Source organism: Cottoperca gobio, chromosome 12, assembly GCF_900634415.1.
Source record: "Cottoperca gobio chromosome 12, fCotGob3.1, whole genome shotgun sequence".
In the NCBI taxonomy this organism is placed as follows: domain Eukaryota; kingdom Metazoa; phylum Chordata; class Actinopteri; order Perciformes; family Bovichtidae; genus Cottoperca; species Cottoperca gobio.
This window is the reverse complement of record NC_041366.1, coordinates 6491415-6515190: the sequence shown is the minus strand read 5'-3', so window position 1 is coordinate 6515190 and position 23776 is coordinate 6491415. Positions and strand designations below refer to the sequence as shown.

At 41.9% G+C, this 23776-nt stretch overlaps 1 protein-coding gene across 1 annotated transcript in view; it reads left to right on the top strand.

Moving 5' to 3' along the window:
• The window catches only part of rxraa (retinoid X receptor, alpha a), a 96854-nt gene that overhangs the window by 34466 nt on the left and 38612 nt on the right, over nucleotides 1-23776 (top strand).

Genomic DNA, 23776 nt, shown 5'->3' with positions numbered 1-23776 from the left:
TGTATTTGCTGAGATCATTAGCAAAGCATTAGCATTTGCCTTCATTTTCTCTTTCAAGTAACTTTAGCTAACCTGTTAAATCTGATTATCTGACTGCTGAACAAGTGACTTGGAAAGTACAATGTTATGATTACCAACATAAATTAACTGGAATTATCATTCAACCACAGCCATGCTCTTGACCACCCTCCATGGGCGCAGGGTGACCTGAGGCGGTGGCAGGGTAACTGTTGCAGAAAGTTGACCTTTAGTTGTCTGTCCATGCAGACGGCTTAGTCAATAGGACTGTGTGGAGTAGAGCCTGTGTGAAAAAGCCCACCAAACGCCACAGGGGCATCATGTCCACAAGTCCATTACAGTCACTGACATTGAGCTAATTGACTAACAGGTTTGTGCAGCAGTTGTGGCTTGCCTTTGAAATGAGGATGGGGGGAAGAGAGAGTTAGCTCCAGAGAGGGTGGTGGAGACGGAGGGAGATTGCAGAGGTTGACGGGGGTAACAAATTCAAAGTCAAAACTGAATGGCTCAACAACTGGTTGTTATTTATAAGACATTTTTTGACTGTGTGGTTCAGTTAACCAGACCTCTATGAGTCATACTGATGAGAGTTCCTGCTTCACAAACGTATGATGTGACCACAGGGGAAGCATGAACAAGTACTGATGAAGATGAACAGAAAATCACCTTGAGCTCACAGACATGTTTCACAGACATTTTATGTAAGTCATGTATTTGTCCTAACCTGCTCACCTGCCATGCGGGCTTCCCTCACATGACAGTTTTGCACTAAACATTATGAAACCATCTAGAGGCCCTGGAACATTTAGTCCGTAACTCTTCAAGTAAAGATCTCATCTCATGGCATCAGGACAAGAGCTTGATGCCAGAAAAGAAAGCTGCCTCATGTCTTTGTGTTTGCATTTTACAGGAGCAATCTGTGTATGGTTATGTTTGTGTGTGTCTGTGTAGATGGTTGTGTCTTTTTGCTCAATTGCGCATGTATCAATGCATCTGAGTAAGTGTGCACTGTATTTAAAAGGCTGTGTATCTCTGTCCTGCCAGCTGTGCTTGATAGTGTCTTTAGACAACCCAGGTGAGTGATTGTGAAAAGCTGAGCTACTGCATTGTTCAACCACCCCCCCTCAAAACTCTTTGGCTTCTGCGCGGTGATTTGTTTTCCACCCTCCTATGCAAAAAGTTCATCATGGTGTGATTTTATACAACGTCTATGTCACAGGTAAAAGGAGCAGCATCAGCTACCTGTAACATAAGCTTATTATGAGCATGTATTTGTGTTTATTAAACACCTCTCCCTGCCATCTGGTCCATGTATTGTGATACACCGGCAAAGGCACGTGTGCTTTGAGCCCGATGATTACACAACAGCCGGGCCACTTTTATGGCGGCGGCGTCTCACCCGACACCAACACGCCGCCAGTTTCATTATTCAGACTTTGCTCAGTGGCAGGGCGCACAAATTGAAACAAGACGAGCACACAGACGGTATCAAGTGTCGAATACACATGTATAAACAGAGAGAGACACAGTCATATCAGTTGTTGATGTGCGTACAGATGCACATACATTACTTAGAGACGTGATTAACATGTGAGCTGAAGAGCTGAACGTAGAGGACAGTCATTATGCTTAATACAACAAGAGATTGCTGTGTTTTTCTACCCTCCATCTGTCTGCCAAAGGTCACAGGGGTTAAGAGAGCATTTAGAGCTTATGGAAAAACAAACAAGTCCATTATCACTGATTATACCTTGGTGTTATGTGTAATCAACAAATGCTTAATTATCAAACGCTACTTGTCCGTATAATCATTATTTGTGAACCCAACACATTTAGTATGTGGGAGTGCAAAAATGAATGCCCAAGTACAGCAGCACTGCAGGTTACATAATGATCATAACCTGAAAAGTAACATTGCCTGAGCAGTGTGCTAACAGTATTTATAACACCGCTTAATCACTCTTTGTTATCTGACTGCATGAGTTCTCACTTAAGATGTTGATACAATCTGAAGAAGAGAGACGAGAAGTTGACTTTGGCCTGCTTTAATGGCTGGGAAACTGTTTGATTAATCTTTTATCTCTCAGAACCTAGTTACCTAATGTCAGCAGAATTCAAAACAGAGATATACATTTTCATGAAACCTTAAACAACCTGTGGGTTATGATGGTTATGTTAAAAACAAGATATCTTGTATCTCAAACGCAAATGCCAACATTTTATAGTCAGATATACTGGGCCTCATATTTGTGCATAATAAGGTTTACATCTACAATTTATAAAATGTTAAATGTTAACATACAGTCTACAAAAAGTCTCAGTTTAAGTAGAAACTGCAAAAAGAAAGAAAACGAGAAACTCCAAGTGCAAGACTGGAAAATCTAACTTCTTTGGCTGCATACATTTTATATGTGGTCACATCTTTCAGTTCTTTCAGTTCTTTCATTGCGCTAACTTTTGTTCCCTCACGTCCTCTTTCCTTCCGTGACCCGTAAATCGTTTGCTCTCCGCCATCATGGAGGTCTTCTCAATCCCGCTTTCGCTTAGAGCGAGGAAACACAGGTGTATGTAGGACACACAGCTGTGCATAAGTAACGTCATAAGTAACTAACGTTGTTTAAGATTAACACTATGGAACAAAGGATTTCTTATTTGGAAGCTTCGGCTCCTCCGTCCTCGTGTCTTTTCCTCGCAACTCTCTCTCTCACATCCTCCCAAGGAAGTGAGAGAGAGAAGCAAGTAGATGCGTTAGCATAATGAAATGCACCCCATGATTGGCAAAGAGGAGATCAAAGTGAGTGCTGATATTGCCTCAAAGTATTATCAAGTTATAATATATACAATACTTAATATAATACTTCTTAAGGTCTTTATGGACAAAAAATATATAATTAAATACAGAATGAATGAGTGATGTACAGAATGTTTGACAGGATGATGGACCTGGATACTGTCCCCACTTTAATCTCCCGCTCTACTCCATCTCAATCTGCCTGTGACATGCTGTTGAAATGAAAGCAAAAATCTGTTAAATTATATAAAAGTGTATTTACCAGTCTGAAAATGAAATTCTACTCGTACAGCCTCCCATGATGGCTGTTTAGATTTGTGCTGTCTATCTGCTCGGCCGAGGTCCCCTAGTTCCCATAAGAACAAAGTCGGCTACATCAAAACCCTATCAGACATTACTCAGAACAATAACATGACTGTCAGATCTGACACATACTCCCATTGGCCATCAAACATCCAGAAACAGAATTTGACAGATGCCAGGACGGCCGCAGCAGCAGTAGTAACATAACAGGACAAGCAGGACCATATAACGTCTACATGACTGCCTATCCTCAAAGTTATTTTGCAATGAATTGTAACTGAAGTGAGTGACATGAAAGCAGTGCCTGAAACATCCCAGCACACCAAGAAATGAACAGAATGTCCAATGGATTTCAAATCTCGATGACATTAACAAAACAGCAAGGGAGTTTTGACAGACAGCGCCATATCAAATATTGATGGATTCCAGGAAAAATTCGCATACAAGATCACGCGGGGAGGCAGAGCAGCGTCCGGATTACTGGTAGAACAGATTTAGCAGAATAAACGGGGAAAGTCCCAACATGGACTGGAGAGCTGTTTCAACTCAACACAAGAGAATCAGTTGTTGCGGCTGTTGTAGCAAAATATTCTTCAAAAAGATGCGATAAATGTAGAGCAATGGCTTCAGGAGGAGGAAAAGGGTTACATGAAAGTGACTGTAAACAACATCCCTCATGTTTTTTCTTTACCAGACTAGGCATATGCTGACACTCGTAAATCCTTCATGATATTTTATCCGCTACTACAGCAGACTGCACTTACACCCTGAGTGATGCAAGCAGATTCTTTCCTTTCAACTCAGAAGAGGAGCGTGTGGAAGACTTCTGTCTGGTCTCATTGATTAATGTGGATGATTGTGGTGCCTGCGTCTTACTAAAAGTCTTTCATTTCATACTTGCAGGATCTATACTATGTTGTTGATCCTGTTATTTTTTTATTGAGTCTCAATTACACCTGGGCTTTTGGAAATGTAAGTTTCTTTGTGATTCCAAATAACTTTTGCATGAGTTAAACACAATTATTTATCTAATTTAGTCATTTGAAATGCGTTTGACAGATGTTCTTTAGTTTCACGTTTGCCGCTGCTTACATCATGCAGACTTAATAGATATACACCCGTGTTATGTAATCCAGCATCAAACCCGTACCTGTGTACAGGATATGACAGTGTGACAAGTTTGTAGTTCCTCTGCATGTTTACTTCCATGTTCTATATTACAAGTCCCTTAGCGCAACAAACCAGGAAGACGAAAGGGCCCTGCCTTCCTGTTTGTGTGCTGCTGGGAAGTAGAGGGGAAGGCATGGCGAAGAAATGAGGGGAAGTTAGTCAGCATGAACGTACAAACCTGGAAAACATACATGACAACAAACTTGTCAATAAACTCACACTAAATGCTCAAAGACGGTGTTTTTTAAATCTTCTTTCATAACATCGACATTTTAAGTCCGGGGTGTTTGATACTCCTTCCTGTTTTTTCCGTCACCATGCATCACGTTCTATTGCAACACCTGCATTTGTGTTAATTTATCTGTTTACCCTGCAATGTTTTTCTCACAATAACAGCCTTTTTAGCTCATTTCTGTCAGTTGCACTTCTCCCTCTTTTTCTCCATGCGATTTAGTCCTGAATCATGTTTCCAGCGGATGTACTTCTCGGCCAACTAAGCCAATAAAGACGATCTACGTGATTGATCCTTCTGCTTGTCTTGTTTACACAGTGTGCGCTCGCCTGCGCCCAAATGAGACGTTGACCTTTCACACACGGAGGGCAGCTCACCCTATTTATCCTGCATCATTGTGCAGCTGAAGAGTCAATCGCAGCCTATCTTGTGGGGGGAAAGGTTTCGCTGACGATAGCGGAGAAAAACACTCAGGTCTGTGTGAGTGGTGATGATGAGGGAACAAGGGATGTTTTTCCTCTGATGTTCACGTCCATATAGTTTCATCGCCCCTGGCGGAGGGCTTATTTATGGAAGGGGCCGTATGTGGGAGACAGAGGCGGCGTTGTGCAGCCACCATCTCATGAATCAACTGCTCTGGTGATCTTGTGACCCGGTCAACTCTGGAGTTCAGAGGTTGTCTCTGAGGCTTGTCTCTAAAATGCTCTTCGACATCATAGAGGAAAGGTGTAAATTTGCCCTCTATTGGTAGTAGATTGGTTATGCATGTACCGGGGTTCCTGTTTTCTGCAGGGTTGTGCTTTGTGATTCGGATACTCTGAATGTTTATTTCGTTTCCAGCTTCTCAAATGTGAATTTTTTTATTTTTTTTGTCATTGTAAAATAAAGTTAATTTGGATTTTGGACTGGAACTTTGCTTTGGAAAACTTTTTTATAGTCCAAACAATCAAGAAAAGCAACCTGAAATGTCCCACTTAAGCACATATGTGGTTTTGTATTGAAACACGGGTGCTGTGCAAACGTTTCGGAGCACCCAGCAGATCCAGTGTAGAAACTGATGGATGACTGCAGCTGCTGCTAACATGCTGCTAACACTGCACGGCCAATGTAGAAAAGGAGGTAATCTCTTTCATCATGTGATGCCTCCTTTCACTATTCTGCCGACCCTCAACATGACAACCATTTGACCCCTGGCAGCCTAGCCTATTCACCCATTTCCTAATCTCACCCTCCATAATGCACTCTTGTGTTTGACTTATTATGACCACAAGGATGACTTCGGACCCTTTTTGTTGCTTCGCTGTCAAGCAGCAGAGTTGTGAAAGGAGTTGACCTCCTGCTTGTTGCCTGTCCGTTAGCATACTTGTTCAACTATATTTCCCTTCTTTCCTACCATCCTCCATCATTCTCGCCCTCCTCTTTACTTTTTTTTCTTCCCCCAGCACTATCCCTGAGGTATAGGGAAAATGGAAAGTGGAAAGAGTGGAGAGAAAAAAGAAAGACAGAGAGCTGAGATACTCTACAGGGGATTGTGGGAACCCACTGATAAAGGCTTGCATCTTAATCCATCCTAAGGCCTGTCTTACGGTGTACTATGAGCTTTTATGTGGTCATTAAGAGTGTGGGCTCGCATGCACGTCCTCGCATACGCTTAAGGTATGACTGTGTGTATGTGGGTTTGTGTATTTGATATGTTAATGTTTTCTTTTTGTGCAATCACTGATGCAGAAGTTCAGTCTTTTGAATCTTGTATTTCAAGGCTCTTAGAGATCTCTAAATATCTTCAGTGGAAGCACGGCACACCTCTTTGACAACAAGGCAACGCTACTACACAGTGAGTGCATAACGACTTGTTTTATGGCTCATAAGTGTATTAAAAGCACTAATTAATGCGCCGCAGTTCTCCCTCTAATGCAGTGCACTTGGTAGGGATTTCTCTCTCTCTCTCTCTCTCTCTCTCTCTCTCTCTCTCTCTCTCTCTCTCTCTCTCTCTCTCTCTCTCTCTCTCTCTCTCTGAGCTTATGCCTTCAGCTCCCTCGCTCCTCCTTGAGCTTTAGTGGAATTTGGCTGATGTGCGCCGAGGGGAGGAGAGGAGGGAGGCGCTCATCTTGTTTCAGTGCTTTATGAGTCTGACGTGTATGTCTGTAATTGCGGTTATGGGTGATTAAACTCCCGATGCCCCTCAGGAGCCACAGCCAGCTATCAGTCAGCGTCAGGCCGAGCCGCTTCTTTCAGAGCTCAGATTGGTTCATCTCAGTGTCTGTCCCTCAGATGACGCTGCAGCATGTCACTCTGTACCATATTCCATAGTGGAGCCGCAACTACAATTGTTGTTTAGTCTATTGGATATTTACATTTGTATTCAAATAGGTTATTCTGTAAAATGTCAGAAAATAAGAACACATGCCCATAGCAATTTCCCAGAACTTCAATTTCTTTTGTTTTTATTGGTTGAATAACATTAAATCATCTAAACGTATTCAGTTATAATTGTTTGAAACTTGGTTTTGATAATGGATTAATTATTTAAACTGCCTAACATTCACTGGGTCCAGCTTCTGAAATGTGAGAATTTGGTATTTTCTCTGTCGCCAAAAAGAAATATCTTTGGGTTTTGTACTTTTGGTCTGACAAAAACAAGCAAGGGGCTTAAAATCTTTTGACTTTTTCTGACTTAATAATTAATAATTAAATATGATTAATAAAACACTAAACTGATTATTAGAAGTAAATTTACAAATAGTTTCAAATAGTTTGTAAATTGACAAATATACTATTATTATATAATAATATATATCATATACTACTATAATATACTAATATTACTTAATTAATTAATTAATATACTAATATTACTTAATTAATATACTAATATTGAAATATATATATATATATATATATATATATATATATATATATATATATAAAAACATACAGATACCATGAAATGATCAAGTGATTCTTTATTCCAATACACACTTCCAACCACCCACGCACATCATACATACATCTATACATATATATATATATATATATATATATATATATATATATATATATGTATATCGGGAGCAAATGAGTGGCATGTTTATCTAAATATGTATGATGTGCGTGGGTGGTTGGAAGTGTGTATTGGAATAAAGAATCACTTGATCATTTCATGGTATCTGTATGTTTATGCATTCATGCCTGTGCACAATGTGTCTTCGTGCATGGCGTTGTATCTGCATGGTGTGTTCTATTTATGGCTTAGGAGGGAAAAAAGGGAGGCCTTGAAGCCCTCTGCTTCCTGGTCTAATTGGCATGTTAATCATGTCTCTGTGGTAGGGATATCAGTGTGTTTGCGAAAGATCCATGACTTATCTCCAGAGGCAACGTGTGACCGCGGGAGTCCTGTCCTCCTCACCGTCCTGTGCCGACACTCCCCATGGCGAGGGTTCTTCTAAGCTGTAGAGGGATAGGCAGCCAGGAATCCGAGCCTCGGCCTATCGCATGGGGTCGAGTCCAAATAAAACACTTCAGCATGTGTGTGGTAATGAGGAGCTTGTGTGCGAGCTATCTGTCAGTGGCCTCCTCCCATTAGTTTGCCGACTTGGCTGAGCCTTTCTACTCTGTTGATGTTTGGATGTTTTCTCTTGTTCCCCCACCCCCACGCAGTACCCTTGAAGGCAATAAGGAAAAGTGGAGGAATCCCACACCCTCTTTACCCTGAGGACCCCTGTTAGTCATGGCAGAATGAGCTCATAGAGAAGGATGCAGGGTCACCGGGGCAGGAAAAATAAGTTATGTCGAAACAAAATAGGGGTGAAGATTAGAGGAGAAAGGAAAAAATAGACTTAAGTGTAGAAGTAACTCCTTTTGCATGCATCTGATGCATCTGATGCCCTTGCCTTGACTGAGGCCGAGTGTGTGGGTCAGTCCAGGTCAGTCTCGTTCCGTAATGTAAAAGGCTCAGTTGGGAGGCCGGGGGGTTGACAGAAGCTACGGGTTGATTAATGTGTGACAGCCCACGTGTACCATGAACTGTTTCAAACTCCTTCACGCCTCTTTATGCGCTTTTAGAAACACAAACTCTGTGTTGTCCTGCACGTTTTTGTTTTTGTTGTTTTTGTTTCACTGTGATGCAGCAAACTGCTACTTTCTCTTTCAAGATACCTTTTTCTTCATTTCTAGAAGGCCCTTGAACAAAGTCTTCTGGACTCTTTGGTCCTTGGTCTTTGCCGTGTTAAAGACTTACAAAGGTCAAAACCAATTATTTTTCAATTGTTTCAAGAATAAGCCACATAACTACTAATGGCTTCAAACTTCAAAATTGCAACCCTGTTTTCTTCAAGAGTTGTTCTTGAATGCATCCTTATACTTAGCCTTTGACTTAATTATGAGTCTTGACTTTTTTTGGTAGTTCTTAGCCTTTTGATCTACTTTATTTTTTCCCTAGGCAGAGTAAAAAGAAATCCCCCTTAACTTGGTGGAAAAACCCGAGCTGAGGCTCCTTTCGAAAGTTTTGCTGGACGCCGTGTGTTTGTTGGAAAGCTGCCAGTGAAAATGCAAGAGAGGGGAAGTCAGCAGACTGGCTGTCTTCTGTTCACTGTTGTTCAGATTGACTCTGTCAGGCCAGCCTTCGAGGCCCGTGATCCAGGTGGTCTGTTCTCCACGGCGCCCTTCTCCCCCCCTTCACCCTCCCTCAGCTCAGCCTTGGCCATCCCGTGCCCACAAGCATGCCCGGCATCGGCAGCTTCCTCCCCAGAACGGTGGTGTCTTCCCTCCACCAATCGCAAGCCTCTGCAGCTATGGGCACATCGGTGTGAGCCAATGAACAACACCTGTTTCTCTCAAGCATAGCTGTCCATGCCAATCATAACACCCACTTTATTTGGCCTCTGTCGTGAAGCCAATCCCAACACGCAATTCTAGGGCATCCAGACCATGAGAGGCACAGGCAAAAAGAAATATGGATTTTATCGCTGGGAACGGACCGTCCAGAAAATGACTTTCCCAGCATAAATGTCATAGCAAATGTGCATTACGTCATTGCATCATTGGAAGAAAGTATCTTGCAGTAAAGCAACCTTTAGATAGGACTGAGGGATCATTGTTCAGTGGTGACGCTGGAAAAATTACTCATTTTGTTGCCTTTTCTAAAAGTGTCAAAGCTTTGCCTGTGTTTGTCTGTTCAGCTCGAAATCGTGGACATAATTACATATGTTTCACTATTTCTCCCATATACTGTATATGTTCCCTAATATCATATAAGATATGTGGTCTTTTAATAGTGTTTTCTTGTTGGAAACATAACAGGAACTGTCGATGTTATAATGATGTCAGTTGCATCCAGAAATCTCTTGAAACCGGTTTCTTTGCATTGGCAGCAAGCTAACATATGAGCTTATTACAAATGCTGAAATACAGAACTTTGCCAAATAGCGTGTTAGAATAGAAATTTAAGCAATCATTTAACTTTTAACTTTAAGAATAATACAGTGTATCTGGAATCTCATGATTTTATGCAATGTTTTATATGATAACTTAATATATCCATATTCTCTAAAAGTAAGTATTCTGGAATCCATGACTCTCTAATGGTGGGTTTGTTTATGTGATGTAACATCCAGTTTATTAGAAGATCATTTATTAGATAATAACATGATTATACACAAACAAAAGTAGTGAAAGAAGTTTTGCATATAAGCATCTAATGAGTGCGAATGAGCAATGGTATCACCTTGCTAATCATGAATCGTATGAATTTGATTTAGGGCTAGAAATCGGGACGCGGGTCAGGTCAGGATTGATTTAGAAAATTATTGCTGGTAACATAAACATGGGTGAAAACACGAGCACAGCAAGTAAAAGAGAGGGGAAGGTTAATAATACAGAAAAGTGAGAGACAGCAAGGCCCGGTAAGTTGATGCAGGTATCTGCGGAGAAGAAAGAGAGCTGGCAGCACTCTCGCCAGCGTGTCTTCCCAGGACATGAAAGACTTGCTGCTCCGAACTGGGATTATCCTCCACCTCTGGGGAGTCCCTCTGATGAGCAGAGAAGGCAGAAGCAAAGACGTGGAGAGAAATTGAAGGAAACGGGGACAGAGGAGAGGGAGGATAGGAGAAATGAACATGAGAGCTCACAATGCTTCAGTTGACCAACTTTGTGCTTGGATTTTTTCAAAACATGCCTACAGCCCCCTGCTGCTAATTCACCAGAGTCATGTTCCTGTTTCATCTAACTCCAGCCTGAAAATCATCTCAGACAATTCAAATCGGTTGTGATCATTCCTCTCTGAGATGTTTGCGGTGCAGATCTTTGTTACTTGCATCTGGTGCAAAAGTATTTTCTGTCAATCTTAGTGTGTACAAAGTAAGTACAAATCGATGTTTCCAGAATTTTCTGGAATTAGATGTTATTTATTCTCTATTCTAGTGCTGTCATTTGTTTCTGACTCTCTCTTCTAGATAATCCTTGAAACAAGTTGATTTGTAATGGAGACGGTGCTGAAACAAGGAGACGATTATTCGTGTAGTCGAGTGACAGAATATTCATGGTAATCAGATAATCATTTGACTTTTAGTAAGCAAAAATTGCAAATATTTTCCTGGGCTGCCCCCTCTTAGTCAGTTACTTGACTTCTTTAACTAACTAGTTATTTTCTCATGCTGAATGACTTCTTTTGAAGAAACAAATGAACACATCTAAAGTGGAGCTTTTGCATTATTGTTTCTAGAGAAACTGAGTTTTACAGATCTGTCGATTGAATCAACTAATCGATTGATTTAGATTTAGATTGACTTAGAATTTCTTTAGTCGAGGACAAGCCTTTTATTTTCTGTTTACAGGAAGTTACTTCTTTTGCTACTTTTCTTTAGTTTTACATTTTTGTATTGAATATCTTTGTGTTTTGGACCAAAAAACAACCTAATGGATTATATCAACTTGGGCTCTGGGAACTTGTGATGGCATTTTTCTATTTACTGAGATTTTATAGACTCAACAAGTAATTAATCGGAATTGTAAAACTAATCGTCAGTCACAGCCCTATAATAAGCTTTATTCACTGGGATTTTAAGACGCATGTTTACACATTTTTCCACTTGATTAAAGAAAACGGGACTGTTAGGACTCAATAACGGACTGTAACTTGCTTAAGATAAAGATTTCCTTGCAGTGTGTTAGTAAGGAGCTCATTTTAAATGTTCTATGCTGAATGAAATATGCATTTAAAACTGCATTTAGTGGAATAAGGTTACGCTGTTGACATAAGCTGTTTGATTTGTCCATGTGACTTAATTAGTTGATAATGGGCCAAAAGGTAATTGATTCTGTGTGTACTGGACGGACTGTCTGTGTGCAAGGGAGGAGCAGAATGGGCGTATGAGGGGGCGGGGTTGGTAAGGTCGGGCCTCATCGGTCAATGCAACTATATATTTTATGATTTTGTATATTTATCTTGGACACGGTGTCCTTCCGATCCTGCGTCTCCGCCCCGCAGGATTTTGTGTCATTTGTTTGCTGTGAGTGGATGAACCGATCCAAAATACACTCCTCCGTAGCAATCGCAAACAGAACACACACATACACACACTCGCCAGGACATACACCCCCCCCCCCCCCCCCTTATTGAGGCGTGTGTGATCCCCCCAGCTTGCGAGGCCTCTTCCTGCAGCACGTACACGCACAGTTTCCCATCTCATCCCCTCCCAACCGGCCCCCAGGGTCTCCAGCTTTCTCTGAGACTTTCTCTTCCTCCTGCTCCCCGTTTGAATCTCTCTGATTTATCTATGAATCTCACTATCTCTCTTTCTATGTGTCCATCTATTGATCACTCTCTCATGCTCCCCATTTTACCCAGAGGGAGAAAGAGACATGGGGGTGGACTAGAACTTTCTCCATTTGGATTTTATTACAAACAGACCAGCACATCACAAAATAATAATAATCAGGGGGGGGGTAAAAATAAAAGAAAAAGGTCTCAAAGGCTTGTCAATAAATTCAAACATTTGGCTGAAAAAAGGCTCTAAGCTTATTTCTGTGTCCCAAAACCTAAATGGGAACCAGCTTCTTTTTTGTCTTACACTAATTGAAAAAGATATGTTATCCTAAATCACATGTAACAGTTTTTATGGGCCATGATATACTGCCTCTCAAAACTCAGCCGGAGCAGGGGGTTTGCTCATGGGCCGCCGTGTTTACCAGCATCTGCCTTGGGCTCACTCCAGGTGTTGCTCGTGATGATCAAATACACACTAGACACACAGTACTCCACTTTTGATGCGTTTCAGTGCTTACTCGATACAAATGGAAATCGTCCATCACTTGCTTCCTCTGAACTTCATCATCAAGTGGCAAATTCCTCATTGTGATGTCACCGGAGGGAAGGGACAGTTTGTTTTTCCTCCTTAGTAATTGGCATAATTAGTCTCCACAGACTGATGGCTTTATAACTACTGAGTCATAGCAAGACGCCTACGAAGCGAGCGGTCGCACCTTGTAGATTAATTTATCTTCCACTCCTCCACATCAGTGGTTGTATTTTTTCATTTACATGCAAGTGTAATTGTAATTGTTTATATTTTAATAGAACCTAAATGAACCTTTTTTGGTTAAGTGAAGAACTTTAATATGCTGGGCTCAACCTCAGGCCTCACCAACAAACTTCCCACGTTCTTTCTTTCTTCTTTGGGAAAAAGAAACAAGCAAGCAGTAGCACGAGTCTCTGGTCTGACCTCCTGAGATGCTCCTATACCGGGTTGCACAACTAGAACCTGGGCCTGGACAATATGACCTTGTTTTCCTTACTTACAGTATGATGGCTCACTCATAATGTTTGTCCTAATTAATGACAGTATGACCAGTGAAAGATTCTGGATTTTGTCTGGACTGGGAGCTGATTGGTTGGTTGTTATCAGTTTATTCATAAAGGATTCAAACAATTTATTGAAATGTGCATGTGATATGCGTACATTTAGAGAAGAAGGCTGTTTTTGCCGTTACGGGTGGGTTGTTAACTCGGCTCCATTTTTATTTTCTGTACAAGTACAAGTATATTTTTGGAATTTCATTATGAAATAGCGATCGATTTTAAAGGCTTTTGAACTTTTTTTTTGCCTGTGTCAGATAAAGAATTTTTGTGCTAGCAGATTACATTTTCTTTTGCTTAGTGTTTTTAAATGCGACTTACCCTAAAGTGAAAAAAGCATTTGATTCCTTTCTTTTCAGTAGAGAAAGGAAATCTTGCAGAAACTTGAGGTAATGCATCATCATGCCGTATTTAATGTTGTCAAACGTCCGATAACATAATTGTCTAAAAATGTGACGCCCTTATCAGAGTCTTCATAACTGCTGCTGTTTTTAAATTACACTTAATCTTGTGTTTTGCAGTCAGGTTATTATCTCTCTGTGTTTGTGTGTGTGTGTGTATGTATATGCTCTGGCCATGTGCCTTCAAGTGTGTTTTGTCAGTGAGCGAGCCCGATAAGGGCTTGTATTGTGATTTTCATCTCTGGGTGCAACAAAAGAGGAAGCGCGACGAATCATGGCTTCCTGGCTGCCTTGCATTTCCCCGGTTACTGGGATTCATACAACAGTCTCAGATATGACAGCTCAGAGGGCCTTAACAACCCAAATATCAGATATTTTTTTCTAAAGCTTATCTATGATAGTGAGAAAAGCCATTTCATTTACTTAATGGAAGGGGTTCCACAAGGATAAGAGGACAAGCAATGTTGAAGCTCACACATAATCGTCAGTCTGCGGACATCAAAAATCAATCTTTACTTCATCTGGTTAGGGTAATTCAAAAAGCCTGTTGTTCTCTATCTTGAAGTTTATTAACTTAGTGTCCCCTTGCTTCTTGCTAAGCTGCCATGTTGCTGAAAAGGTAACGAGTCCTCGAAGAGCATCAGTTGCAAATGTAATCTTCCTCCCTGAAGGAAGCTCTGCAGGCTGCAGTGGTAATTATCGCTCCATGCCATGTCTTTGATCAACTGCCATTGTCCGTTGCTGCTCCTGGTGTAAGCTGCCGAGTAAAGGACAGCCAGCGGGATGCATTCACCATGCTGACTGTTCTTCGTCTGTGTATTACATCTCCTGTTCAGTAATCTTTTTCTCTCTTTGTGTCTGTCTCTCCCCTTGTTGCTCTCTGGACGATGTCAGACGTAGCAATAGATGCAAGCATGGAGTTGTGCATATTTATAGTGCAAATAAAGTCGACTTAGAGATACTCTTAGGGGAGACCACCACTCTGCTCTCAGGCCATTTAGGGTTAGGGTTTGGGTTTGATAGCATTTTGTCAACCTTAGTTTGACTTAATGGTAGGTAGATAGTTCATCGGAAATGTACCTTTTCAGCACAAAGCACCGTCTGCATGCTTTAAAGTTGGCTGTTGCAGACCCTCATCGTTTTGCCAAAACATGGTTAAATACATTATTATTTTTTTCATTATATTTCTTTCCGAGCTCTGAGGAGAACGATAGCACTCGTTTTCTAAAATGATAACATGATAAAGAAAATCGATAGCATACACTGCAAAATATACACTTTTTTTTCTTTTACCCGCAGTCTCTTAACCACACTGCCTTCTATGCACATGCCTTTAGCTCAGTCGTGTGTATAGCATGACGAGCAGTATGTCATATTCTTCATAATAAAGTATTTCCAGGCTTGCTACTCTCAGCAGCATTTGCTTAGCCCAGTCCAGTGCAGCTCTGTTCGCAAGCTGGCTGCGAGCTCCGAGGGAGAGATGGTATATCACCTCTGAGCTAAAGAGAACAATTAGGCCATATCAGCAGATCAGAGCAGTTGGCAGTCGGGGCACAGAAAGCAATAGCGCCAGTAATCTGCGGCTTAGCTGGCACCCAGCCACAGCCGGCCGTGGCTCCGTGGCCTCTTCAGACACTTAAGAGTCACGGATGGCACCGACATGCCCCAGGAACTGGCACTTTCAACCACATGCTATCAGGCCAATGAATTGAAATGGGAGGGAAATAAAGCGAGCCCGCGACAGACAGAAAAGAGTAAAAGGGAGGTGGGAGGGAAATAATTAAGTCTTTAATGAGGGCAGTTGTTACAGCAGGCAAAAAGAATCGGGTTATATCAACATTGCATCAAATGATGGTTGTTGGCGGCCCACCTACTGTGAAATTATGGGTGGCCTGTTTTTGGTCTTTTCTGCCACTTATCCCACATTAAGGCTTTTTTATTTTTGCTCTATCTTTTATGCTGGTTTGTGGATGCCAGCAGATAGGGGCCTTATCAGACAGTTGGATACTTCTGGTTGGAGCTGTCACAAAGGTGCAGCTATAGTTGCAGCTGCTCTGTCTGATCATGTCTCGCCTTCACAGGAGTCGCTGTTAAAGCAAACGCCCTCCTCACTACATTCCTTTTTGCACCTTCCTCAAGCCTCATCTACTGTAATGAGGATGTAGGATTCTCAGTAATAAGAGTGTGTGGGGGGGGGGGGGACCTTGTAAATCTAATGTATGTTTTTCTCCTGTAGTGTTTCTTTGATTATGCAGGGATAATAAAAAGCACAAAGACAACGGGGGAACAAACAACTAAGAACAAAACCCTGTTGTCGTCAAGCATCAAATGCTGCTTTCTGCAACTATTAATTTGTCCTTGGATGTTTGGTGCTTTGTTTTGCATCAAAATGTCTTCTGATTTAGTCCCAGGTTTGCATACTTATCTTAAAAACTGCACTTTCCATTTTGCTATTATGTAGTAACATGTGAGATGTTCTGACGAAATAAGGTATGAAAAGAAAGAACCATCACCAAGTTACCACTGATTATAATCCGCACCAGCAGTGAGACATCACAACTGTCCATCATTCAACCCACAACAACTCTGTCCAGCGGTCAGCGCAGTAAGTCTGACTAATACTAGGAATACCACCAGACCGTCTTGTCTGTTCAACAGACAAAAATCGATCCATTTATGTCATCATCCCCACCCACTGAAGTGAAACCAAGTGATACTGGAAGAGGCCTTCATTATTAGTACTAGATGTAGTTCACAACTAAGGACATTAAGACATTTGTGTCTAAAAACCTTGGCGATGTCGACTGCCTCTAATGTTAATTAAATTGTAATGGTATATCCATTTAGTAGTTCCCAAACTACAAGAAGTTTCTGACGATACATTTTTCTTTAAAGTCATATGTCAAGCAAAAAAATAAGTGCAGTGCAAAAGTAACCTTAGCCAGTCCTTACATCACATTGTTCACATGTCACCAGCCAGTTATTAGCCTTCCCCCTTAACCAACTCTCATCTACCCTAAACACTCACACACACACACTCACTCTCACTCACACTCACACTCCACACTCCCACACTCCCACTACCTCTCCCCTATTCATAGAGTAAACACATCATACTGTGATATTTACTCTTTGGACCTGAACTGAAGGGACTAGATTAGTCTGCTTATACAGAGGAAAACAGTAGGGAGACATTCCCTGATTAATGAGCACACAAACATCTGAAACCAAAAACCTATTGACATTGGTATTTAATTAAAACACAGATAGAAAGTGTGATGCCGAAAACAAAAGGCTGATGAGTTATGCTCTAATTGTTGAAACACACACAGAAAAGCGCACACAGAGAGCTTCATTGAGGATTGAGTAAAACATCAGCCTGCTGTCGTCATGGTGAGACAGACATCAGCGGTGAAAATTAAGCTGTTATACCGACTGCTGTGCTATTTTGGGCTCTGGGTTTTTATGCAACCGACTGAATCTCTTGGGTTCTTTGGTTGAATGTTTTTCACCCTCTTCTCTCTTCTTCCTCTGAACACATCCTGAGAAATGCTAATGACTAGCGTTTCATCCTGACTGTGCTCTGGCGCTCAGTGCGCTTCAAAAACTGACTCACCTGCCTTTCCTAAAACGTCCCTGTGAATAATAAAAAAAATCTGTTGTCGCCTCCAATCAACAGATGGAAAAAAAAGAAAAGAATGGGGGCTGCCTTATTGTTGACAGGCGGCAGCTTCATCCAGTTTTCTCTCTGTAAAGAACCACAGTTTGCTTACTCGCTGCGGTGCAGGTGCAAGTGCAAGTGACTCATGAAAACTGCTTAATTTACGCCAAAGTCAATCCATGAAATGATCGTTTCTTTCCTGGCTGCTCTACTATGGCATCATCCCACGGCTGACCCACTGCCAGCAGGGTGGTATAGAAAACCCATTGTGTGCTCAGGGATCTGCATGTAGCCAGTCATTTCTTTGTTTGTTTGTGTGTGTTTGTGTTGTAGTGAAAGCTCTAAAAACGTCTCAGGAGAATGCGGGTTTTGATGGAAGCTATAGGAGTATTAACCTGGCACTGCTCTATGCATCCTTTTGGGAGTGCGGACTACCCAAAGCTTTATGATGGGACTATTGACAGTCAATTTCAATTATCGTGATTGAAGAGATTTAAAGGAAAAATGGCAACTTGGACGTAAATTATGTGATTTACTGAGATTTATGAGCTCTCCAGTTCTGTTTTTGCTGCATCCCACGTCCTCGTGTTCCACTAAATCTCCCCCGTGGCACCACTAGATGAATAATAGAGGAGAAGAGTTAGCTGCGCAGTGAAAAATGAGCATCTGTCTGCTTGTGCTTAGGCACATGCTTATGACTGTAAATGTGCTTTTATAAAAGGAAGACTCAACAGATCACTGTCCAGAAGTAAGGTGAACAAGTAATTGACAGTATGAAGCTACAGGAGCTACTTATGAGCAAACAAAAGAAAGAAAAAGACCGACTTAGAGGTTTCATCTGCTCACAGGATGGTTCAGACTATCGTGGGGGGGTGCACTTTCCATCCATAATGCATCATCCTTTGCTGTCGGCAGAGGCAACACGAGCTCATGGGCTAGTTAGGGAATGCAAGCATTGGTTTAAGCTCTGCGGCCAGCTGAGTCATTTGTAGTCTTTATAAAAGCTGTGTTAAGGCAATGGTTTCTAATCTTTTTGTGTTGTAACCCCTCATCACGGATTGCATGTGATGAGCTTTCGACATTTCAACAGGGGGATTTTCCCTGCTAGATTCAATTCAGTCTTGAAGAAGTCATTTGATCCAGTAGATTTATGAAGTGCTTTCAAAAACATAACACATTTGTATCCAAGTGCCCTACATGTAGGCTTATGTGCCTTAGAAAGCATGGGCTACATATCAGATAGCCATTATATAAACCGATAAAAAAAACTAGATTAAGTTTGTAATAACATCAAGAAAAGGGGGAAAGCTTAATTAGAGTTGTCAGCTAAGGAATACAAAATATGGTTTAAAATGACTTTAGAAGGCCAAAATAAACATGATTTTGTGAAGCAGAAGTACATATCTTTCTTCTGTCACATTAATCATTGCACGACCCCCCATCTTTTAAGGCTAATTGTGGGATTCTCGACCCCAAATTGGGAACCACTACTATGGAAGAAACTAGAACTCAGTCGAGCCTTGTGTCTCACTCAACTCACACCATCAGAGAGAGGTTGTAAATGACAGGACAGGAAAAAAAGAATATCGAAGGGATACGTTTCTGTTACAGAGGCCCACTCAGTCACCTTTCTCCACAGGGTCTGTTTAGCTGACACATAATGCACCCTCTGCTGTGTTCCTTCAGGATGTGCTCTCCCAGCCAACAATTAGTCAAAGAGTATCAGTGACGCAGTGTAACTATAGAGACTACAGAACATCCTCCTCTTCCACTCCAATAGCTTTTCATTCAACAGGACATTATACCTAAATGGCAATATAGATTGTTTGTATGGGCTTCCCAAAATGACTCGTATGACTGTTCTAAAGATTATTCACAGGAGCGCTTTCTGATCTGCCACCTTTTTGTAGTTTAGGTATGGTTAAGTTTAGGCAATTAAAATACCTGTCAAAGTTAGGGGATAGTCAACTTCATGGGTAAAAGACGGTTGGCGGTTACAAAGTAACTGCACGTGAACTGTAGACTCTGGTATGCCTAACCATTCTCAAGAGTCTTTTGGCGCTGTCAAAAAAGTGCTTTCAAAGTAAGCTTGAAGTGGATTTCAGCCTCTCAAATTGCACTTCCGAGATCAAACTTGCATTCAAACCCAGCTTTCTGTTATAGGTTTTCCACCTTCTGCTGCTGAACAAATGGCAGATGCTGTCATTTTTCTACAATTTATCACAATCGCCCGTCAGAAAGGCGTAAACAAAGGTTGTTTCAAGTGTTTGGATGAACGCTGTCATTTTTCTGTTGAGCACTGTCCCCTTTCATCTCATCATGCATCCTCATCTCAATCATCCATTTATCATATTCTAAATGCTCGTGTTAGGAACAGCCAGAACACAAATTGGCAAATTTTCCTCTGTGTAATCACACCCAACAGCAGAACAAAAGGGCGAGAAAGGCGAGAGTCACGGAGGGTAGCATTGTTTAGAAATAGGAGATTGTTGTATGGACTACAGAAGTGATAAGTGGAGAGCTCTGTCTGCTCCTGCCTGGAAGATGGGCCCTAATTTGCTTATTTGTAGCTGTCAGTCGTGCCTTTGTGTGCCCAGCGATCCAGGCCAATTGACAGGCAGATGCACAGAAGCACTTTAAACCCCTATCTAAACATGAATCAACCTTTTTGTGGATGACTTGTTTCTTGGATGCTTCAATCATTTTTATTACCCTCTCCTCTCCTCTCCTGCCCTCACTGGTTGGCTTTTTTACACACGCTTATCTAATCTTGCGGGCGTGTTTATTTTATGCTTTTTTTCACAAACCGTGCAAACGTTCGCCAGAGCTTGGCGTGTTTTCTCAAGACTGCTGGTAAAACTTGTTTCACTTTTCAGTTCAACAGGTTGGGAACAAAGGGGTATATGAAGAAATACAGCAGGAGTGTCAATGTGACAGTTATAATGTATGGACAACAAAACTCTTGTCCCTCCTTTGTCCTGTCTTGGGTTCTTTTCCTTTCTTTTTCCTGTCTTTTCCTTGTTTCCTCTCCTCCTCTCCCCTCCTCTCCCCTCCTCTCCTCCTCCTCCCCTCCTCCTCTCCTCTCCTTTCATCTCCTCTCCTCTCCCCTCCCTCCCTCCTCTCCCTCCCCTCCTCCTCCCTCTCCTCCCTCCTCCTCTCCTCTCCTCTCCTCCTCCCTCCTCTCCTCTCCTCCTCCCCTCCTCCTCCTCTCCTTCTCCCCTCCTCTCCTCTCCCCTCCTCTCCTCCTCCCCTCCTCCTCTCCTCTCCTCTCCCCTCCTCCTCCCCTCTCCTCTCCTCTTCCCCTCCTGCCCTCTCCTCCCCTCCCCTCCTCCTCTCCTCTCCCCTCCCCTCCTCTCCCCTCCTCTCCTCCTCCCCTCCCCTCTCCTCTCCCCTCCCCTCCTCTCCTCCTCCCCACCTCCTCCCCTCCTCTCCCCTCCTCTCCTTCTCCCCTCCTCCTCTCCTCTCCTCCTCCTCTCCTCCTCTCCTCTCCTCTCCTCTCCCTCCTCCTCCTCTCCTCTCCTCTTCCCCTCCTGCCCTCTCCTCTCCTCCTCCTCCTCTCCTCTCCCCTCCTCCTCTCCCCTCCCCTCTCCTCTCCCCCTCCTCTCTCCTCCCCTCCTCCTCCCCTCCTCCTCTCTCCTATCCTCGCCTCTCTGGGGAGGATTAGGACAGAGTCCTTTTCATCCTGCTGTAATCCTACACTGGCAACCCAACTCCAACAAGAATAAACACACACACACACATTTTGTCGTGATATATCTATATGTTCTGGGGGTTTTCACAAATAAGACCATTCAATATGACAACATAGCCACACAGTTTGCTTTATGATCATCTGGAAAAAGAACATCAGAGAGGCTGTTGGGAGATTTTTCAGTTCATTTTCTGCTCTGGTTTTTCCTCTTCTCCAAAAAAATAAAATAGAGGGACAGAGAGAGATGTAAACTGCAAGATCTACCTCCCAGGCCGTCTCTGTCATCCCCCTGGAGATGGGGCCTTTTGGGGACTCTTGTCAGCTGAGCTCCCCCCTGCTGAGACCTACAATGGCAGATTGGCAACCCTAATACCACAGCTCTCTTTATCTGCCTGAATTGAAACCCAATTGGCGAAGGGTTACGGGAATTGCTAGCTCAGGGAGAGCTTTTTATTTATTTATTTATTTATTTATTTAACTATTTAGGAATAATGTGTGTGGGCACATTTTAGTGGGAAAAAAAGTAATCCGAGGGATAAAAGCTTGAGGGGTATCAGTCAGAGGATTAAACACTGAACTAATACAGCTCGATGCAGAGCTGTTGTTAGCCCTTTATTAAGAAGTGTGTGTTTGTTTTCAAAAGTGTGTGTGTGTGTGTGCGCTTGCAGGAAGTGCTTGTGAGGCAAGCAGGATGTGCAGGAAGTGTTTGGCTTGGCTGAGCTGCCAGCTAGGTTTCTGCTCTGATTGCTGATGCAGGGGACAACGAATGCAAAGATTCCCCTCTTTTGTCCTGCGTTCACACTTTACAGCAGAAACACACCACAAAGAACACATGCGCACTTGAAAGGAATCCTGTAGAGTCAGCTGGGACAGAGACAAAGCACTCCAGGAAAATAGCTGTGAAGTGGACTCGTTACTCTCGGCTGTCAACTAATTGAGCCATCCATCAGTTTTATTCCACTGCGAGGAAACACAGGAACCTGGTCACTTATGAAACGTGGGAGTGTGATAGACAAGCCACACTTATTACATAATATGTCTCCGCTGCAGAGAGCACCAAGTTACAGTGTGAAAATAGGACAGGGTGTAAGAGGAGGGTATGTTAGGACGAAGTACCATCAGAGGTGAATCTAAACTGTGTTAAGTGGGTGATTTGGATAAATTGTTCTAGCGAAGTGTATATATCATTTTATATGGTATACTATACTGTTTTGGAAAATTTAATTGAGAAGAAATAGAATAATCTAGTGGGAATAACCCTAACCCCCAAAATATAGGTACCTCATCACATTGATCATGTTGTTCTTACTGATTCTGTTCATAATTATCTGACAGTCCACTGCTAACATAAGGTAGGAAAATTATTAGTGTTGCAACTAACAATCATTTTCTTTTTGTATATTAATATTTTTATTGCAATAGTCATAAGGTACAACTACATAATATCCAATATATATACATGTGTTTGCAATTATTATTATCATTTTTGTATTTTATACACCCATTTTTTTGATTAGTCAATTAAGATCAGAGTCCAAAACAGCGTCTTCAAATGTCTTGTTTTGTCCAATCAAAAGTCTAAAACACAAAGATATTAAATGTACTGTCATGTAAGGTAAGGAAAAGCAGCAAATTGTAAAACCATCAATTATTTGCCATTTTGCTTGACAATGACTAAATCCAGAATAAATAAATCCATAAATAGTTGTAGATAAATGTTCTGTCTATCGACTACTCATTGCAGCTTTAAAAACAATTGTATTGATTAAATTAATGCTCAAAAAGCTGAAATATTATTTTCTTTGTTCAAGCGTTAAGTAAATTAACCATTCAACATTTGTAGGGATAAACTAAGAAAATGGAAACGCAAATGAGGGGGATTTCCTTTTCCATCATGTGCAGATTGGACAGAAGTAGCAGAGAGAACAAGAAAGGAAGGAAAGACAGAGTCGATCATAAATGAAAAGTAAGAGAGGCAGTGTCGAAAGATGAGACAGAAGGGAGGGAGTTGTTATTGGTGCACATTCAACCCTGTCGTCAAATTCTCAGCGACATACCACAGTTCCCTCCGCCTGTGCTGTCCCATATCTTCTGTGTTGACAGCTGCTAGGGAAAGATGGCCCGCTCAGTCAAGGTCCGGAGTAGACTGAGTCTAAGGGAGGAGAGAGACAGAAAGAGCATATGAGCTCTGATACATACACATGACCTTAACTTTATCACTACCTCTCCCACTTCTCCACTCATCAACAACATGCATTATAGATATACCGCCCGTCCTCATAGATCCCTGAGGGAAGCACTTGTGTTGCGGTAAACTCTTCTTAAGGAACGGAGCCAGTGTACGACAGAGCAAGAGAACCACTTTGTAGAAATCGTAGTCATGTTGACTCGCATGTTAGGCTTTCTTGTTTTTCACAAGAGCTATCGTTGGATATTAAGTGTTTTTTGCTGAATTGTCCATTTTCCTGGACCGTGCTCAGATTTAACATCTGCTTTCACACTTCACCAGATGTGCTCGATTCTTGGAGCCAAACTCAAATTAGCTCAAGTGTGAAAATACCCTTATAATAAGTCTAAAGGTGTACGTAAACAGGGTTCTTAAAAGTTTTGTTTTGAGAAAAAACCATCATTAAGATGTTATCATTAGAGATGATAGCA